This window comes from Monodon monoceros, unplaced genomic scaffold (assembly GCF_005190385.1).
Source record: "Monodon monoceros isolate NGI ecotype Baffin Bay Population unplaced genomic scaffold, NGI_Narwhal_1 Super_Scaffold_20, whole genome shotgun sequence".
Taxonomy (NCBI): Eukaryota; Metazoa; Chordata; class Mammalia; order Artiodactyla; family Monodontidae; genus Monodon; species Monodon monoceros.
In genome coordinates this window covers 55,386,234-55,392,407 of record NW_021703777.1, presented here as the reverse complement: position 1 = coordinate 55,392,407, position 6,174 = coordinate 55,386,234, and the positions used below count along the sequence as shown (strand labels likewise).

General features: G+C 37.0%; 1 pseudogene; it reads right to left on the bottom strand.

Annotated features, from left to right (window-relative positions):
* Nucleotides 1–3,064: 3,064 nt before the first annotated feature.
* Nucleotides 3,065–5,742, bottom strand: LOC114902400 (annotated as a pseudogene).
* Between the last annotated feature and the right edge of the window lie 432 nt (nucleotides 5,743–6,174).

Genomic DNA, 6,174 nt, shown 5'->3' with positions numbered 1-6,174 from the left:
ATTTGTACACAAAAGTTACTTAAAACCTATTAGGCACATACATTGTTTTATCACTGTGGTTTGGAGTTTATAGACACCAAAAAAGAGGTATACCGTTTAATATTATCTTATCTCAACTGTTGAATTCTCTTTTTTATACTCTGTCTATAGAGCAAGATAGAAAATCACAGTCTCTAAGATGTTTTGCAAGCAGAGTTAAAATTCTGGTTCTTCTGCCAATGAGGGATATTTGCAGAAGATTTGGAAGACAGAATAGAAATTGAAAGTATTCTTAGATGAGAGCTGAAGACAGTTGCGTGGGAACTATGTAGAATACAAGTTTGCAGTGGCTTCTGGAAAACATTCCCAAATCACTTGTGTGTTATAATGCGGGAAGAGCCAGCACTTCTGGATTTCCCAAGCTAATTCAGGACCCTTACTCTTCAGCCTACCAGTTATTGCAAAAGCATCTGATGCCCTGTATTAAACTCCTTGTTGCTAGGAATATTAAAAATTTGTAGTTTTTCTGATAGAACTTTGGTCAAAGATGGAAACAACATAGTTCAGAAAATGGTAGCATTTATCACTTACGAGGCTGTCAGTGGTATTTTCCAGTAAGACTTCTCAGAGCAACCTGAAAGGCTTATTAGGGAGTACCCATTTAACCCATAATAAAACAACAATACCAAAAACATATAAAAAATAAATTTATCTAAATCTCTCAACATTTTTGTCTATATTTTATCTATCTATCTAATAATACAACTTCCCTTACTTATATTCCTCTTACTTTTCCCCAAATGCCTCTCTTTGTCTAAATGAATATAGGTGTGAATTCTTAGTTAAGTAAATTTTAATCTAGTTTTATATAATTAAGGCATATTTATTTCTCATTATATTAGTCTTGAAATATTTACATTTAATTTCCTGAATATGAAAGACATACACACAAAATATTTTTCTGTGAGGACAAACTATGCACCGTCTATAGATTCAAAATATATAATGGAGTATTAAAGGTTCTGAGAATCTTTCATCAAATATCACATGATAACTTTGAGTGGATGTCCCTAATAGTTTTTGATAAATAAATCCTGCTAAACTCTTCATCTTAGAAAAGGCTGACATAGAATGTTTGATCAGAGCTGTCAAGCATTCTAAATAATTAGCAGAACAGATTTATTTTCAGATTTTTAACTACTTACACTGATGTCAACACTATCCAGTCATCACATAATCATTGTGCTGTGAAAATAAAGTCAAATGCATAATTAAATGTGTTGATTGGCAACCCTTAGAGTGAAAGGGGAGAAGTATTATAAGGATAAAGACCAGCTGCTTTCTCAGAAAGACAGATGAACAGAGAGAAAGAGCAAGAGGAGAGGAGGAGAGGGGGAGGGAGAGGGAGAGAGAGAGAGTGCGAGTGCGAGTGCACGTGCTCGCCAGAGAGAGAGAGAGAGAGAAGCAGGTCTGTTTATTGAACATGTGGCATTCTCAGGAGGAAACTAAAAACATATTCCAATATGCAAGTATTCTAATATGTGTAAGCATCCTAATAAAATTAACATTTATATTGTGTGTATAAAATGTTAATTTTATATCAAAGATGATTCCTGAGAACTCAATGAAGTCATTAAAGTATTCAATTTCATAATCCTCTTCATAGTCTCACATTCTTAAAGACTTGCTTTTTAACTGCTCAAGATTCATTAGCTTGAAATTCTGCTACTCATTTTCATCAACGTTTGAATTCTCAATTGAGACGTGATATTTCACTCCTGCCACAATGTCAATCTGGAATCTTTTCAGAAATAAATTAAATGAAAATTTCAAAGCCTTACTGAATAAAATAATTTATGGTATATTAACTAGTCTCAAATTGATATTAAACTGTCTTTGTCTTTTGCAGATAATAATTATAACTAAGACTTCTTTGTCCAGGCTTTTAAAAATCAATATTATTTCTGTACTTCAAAACCAGAGCAAGAAGGAGGGATGTTAACAAAGTGTTACTGTATGGAATAAAATCTTATCTATGGAAGAAAATTTGTCAGTGTCCTTTGCTAATGTGATGTATCTAATAATAAATTAGTTTACTGTATTTAAATTCAGTGTTTTATCCCAAGAAATAATATTCTATGTTGGTGTTCAAAACTTTTCTCAAATGCCAATCTTACTTGGATACTTAGTCTGACGGATGTTTTGTTGTTCTTTCTCCAAACTATTTTCTTTTCCCCCTAACTATACAGAAAAACTGTAGTTTTTCTACAATGTAGCACTGTCTACACTTCAGAACTGTCAGGTAGGGCCATGTGACTGAGTTCTTGCCATTTGAAAGTGGATGCAAATTACATATACCAATTCTATGCCCTAAAATCTCTATGGAATACTCCATGCTTACCCTCTTGTTTCAGATAGATGATACCAGGCTAACCTTGAAGCCATGTACTAATAATGGCAGACTGAAGTATAAAAGACACCTTGTTCCCTGAATGACTATGTGGGGTAGAGTCTCCTTTTCCTCCTCCCCACCAACCACAATGGGCAGTGAGGCGAGTAACAAATGTTCATCATGCAGAGAACCTTGAAATTTCTTGTCTTATCGGGCAGAGTGGCTCTCATTAAATACCCTAGTACAGGTTCCTAATTAGAACACATGTAGACAGCAATTTTATATTACTATAAGTGGCAATAGCATACAGTTGATTGGCAATACTTTAAAAATAAAACATTAATAATAGTAATAGTAATAAATTTATGTGGGGCATTTACCCTTGCTTGAATTTATCAGAAGTTTATAAACAAGCAGGACACATCTTGATTTAATCAGCAGGAAAAATGAATTTTGGAGAAAATCAAAACTATTCCAAGATCACATTTTGCAATACAGAAAAAAATGTTATTAGAACTTAGTGATATATATATGCTCCTCAAAAGAGGAAGGTGAATGTTGACTATTCACCTTCAAAACAAGCACAAAACTACCTTTAACAGATAGAGATGTGAAAAATAGTTTCACAGTTCAGTTTATAAGTATATGAGGACAAAGTTTATCTATGTAGTGTGTAGCTGCAGATTCAAGACTTTAGATGAGGAAGCTCAGAAATGTCTCTTGCTGCTTTCTTGATCTGTATGCAATTAGTCCTCCCTTATTGCCCCACTGATTTACTGCAGTGGCACCTTCATTTTCCATGTGGTACCAACTCCAGTTTCTGGATTCCGTTCCAAGAATTCTTTTAAGTTTACCATTCCCTCACCCATGGCCCTGAGTTTGACATTAACAGTACAAGACACTCACTTGAATGTGAAAAGATATATCTTTTCTGAAAATATATAAATGTCAGCAAGACCTTGGACAACTCAGGGCTCTTGTAAGCAGCCTTAGTTGCCTGGAATAGGCTATCTCCACATACAAGTGTTAGGTAGTTAGTCAGACATTAGCAGCAAGGAGGTGATGGTGGTGAAAAGAGGGGAATAATCAAGTCACACCCCAACCATCTGGGAAACCTCCCCTGACTCCACCCAGAACAGGCAAAACTATGGTCAGGTGGTGGGCAACTTTTCCTAATAAAGAGGGAGCACAGTAACATGAAGGAACTTCCCCAGGCTGCTCATGCCCAAACTAGACAGGCGTATAAAACCTAGAGTAAACCCAAACTCATTATACCGTCATTATAATAAAATCTGCATGTGGTTTTGCTCCCCCCCGCCCCATGGACTTTTCTTAGTGAAGCTAGGGTAAGGGCATGCACAATAATGAACTTGTTACATGACTCAGGACTGTGAATCAAATAATGATCCCCTGTCACTCACCCGTGATCACACCCCACCTCCTGGCAGAATTCTCCTTATAAACACCCTTAAACCTGTACAGAAGGGCTGGTTTCACTTTGCAGAAACAGCCCGCTCTCCCTCTGAGATTACAACTATGCTTTAATAAACTCTGCTTTGTGCTTAAGCCCAAAGTGGTAGTCTGCAATTCTTTACTTGCTATCGTAAGGACCGAGATTGCTGGCCCAGGTCTTCTGTTGACCTCCTCAGTTGAAGCTATTTGGCACAATGCACACCAACCCAGTAACAGAGGTGGCAGTGAGATTTTGATAGTCTCCTTTTCACTTGTACTGATAGCTGAAAACCAGTGGGAGAATTCCACCTGAAAGCTGTGTTTTTGGTCAGTTGGCTCTGCATTTCATTACCTTTTCTTTTAGAAATGGGGGCTGAAATGCATGGATATTGGTCCCCATGTAAGAAGAGTCCCAGTAGTACTGTCCTTTCCAACTGAGAGTGTTTAGGTCTTGTGATACAAAGGCTGGTTGATGACAAACATCAGGGACACCCCTATTTGTATATCCAATTAAGACACCAATTAAGATGGTGACACACTGAAGTCCACAGGAGAAGATTCCTTGATTGGATTTAACATCAGCAGAACCTTTTATACACTGATAAGTTGAATCTATGGGATCCACCCAAATTTCCAAAGTGTCCTGTGGAATGTTGACTTCGACTGAATCCAGAGTTGGGTACATAAAGGTGACATCCTGATGAACAAGTTTGGCGAATGCTTCAGATACCAACTTGTTACCATTAAGGACTTTGCTAAGAAGCTCTACTGTTGTACAAAAGGTAGCAACATATGTCATTTCAAACATTTTCAAAAGCATCTAGTATTCCTAATTACAGATGATTACTAATGAAACAAAGGCCAATTAAATAAATCAATCAAAACACAACAAATTTGACTTGAGGGAATTTAAGTTTAAATTTCAAAGTGAATAATATTCCTGTGGCATGATAAAATAAAATTTTAGACATTTAAATTGTCACTAAATAAAATTAGTGCAACTATAATTTACTTTCTCTCTAGCTAAGTATCCTAATCAAAAAACGGTTGCGCTGTACCAGCTTCCAATGTTCTTAGAAAGTTTACAAACCATGTAGGCATACATGACCAGTAGAAATTTGATGAGGAAATATGGATTATTACATTATTTAGTTATTATCCAGGTTAACAAAATTAATACATTATATATAAAACTAAGAAAAATATAGAAGTTATTTAAATATAGAAGTTATTTAAATATAGAAGTTATATAAAATGAAGTTAAAGACTTAACTTGCATTGAATTAAAAAAAACAGCAGTAGTAGGAAACTAAAATATGACAAGGGGCGGGATCAAGATAGCAAAGTAGAAAGATCATGAGCTCACCTCCTCCCACAGACAAACAAAAACTACAACTATATATAGATCAACTTTCTCTGAGAACAATCTGAAGACTAGTAGAACAGCTCTTCTATAATTAAGATATAAAGGAAAAACCACATTGAAGGTAGGAGGGACAGAGACTCAATGTAATCAGCATCCATATCCCAGGTGTGATGACCACATGCAGCAGGGGATACAACAAACACGGCAGTCCTCCCTAAGGAACAAGGGGTTTGAGCTTCACACTGGGCAACTTAGCCCTGGGGACCCACACCAGGAAGTTGAGCCCTCATAACAGCTGGCTTCGAAAACCAGTGGGGCTTATGCCCAGGAGAGCCAGAGGGCTATAGGAAACCAAGGCTCTACTCTTAAAGGGTACACATAAAATCTTACTCACTCTGAGTCCTGGCACAGAGGCATCTGGCACTCCAGCCAGACTGCCAAATAACTCCAGCCAGCCCCTGGCCATGCCCACTCCAGTTCCAGCCACGCCAAGGCAACTTGCCCAGTGCACCCCAGGAAAAATCTGGCCTGCACCAACTCCAGATCCAGCCATCTAGCCAAGGCAGCCCTAGTTCAGTGTACTCCAGGACCCTCCAGCCTGTGTCTGCTGCAGCCCCAGTCCACCTGCCAAGCTACCCAGCACAGGCAATCTATATACGAAAGGCTCCTACATAAGGTCATGCTTTCAAGACCAAGAGAGGTAACCGTTTTGCCTGATTTATAGAAAAAGAACACAGAAAGTCAAATAAAATAAGGAGCCAAATATATTCCAAATGAAATAAGATAAAACACCAGAAAAGAACAATAATGAAACAGAAGTAATTTATCTGATAAAGGGTTCAATGTGATGGTCATAAAAATGCTCACTGAACTCTGAAGAAGAATGAAGGAACACAGTGAGAATTTCAACAAGGAGTTAGAAAATATAAAAAAGAACCAATCAGGTCTGAATAATATAATAACTAAAATAAAAGTACATGCAGGG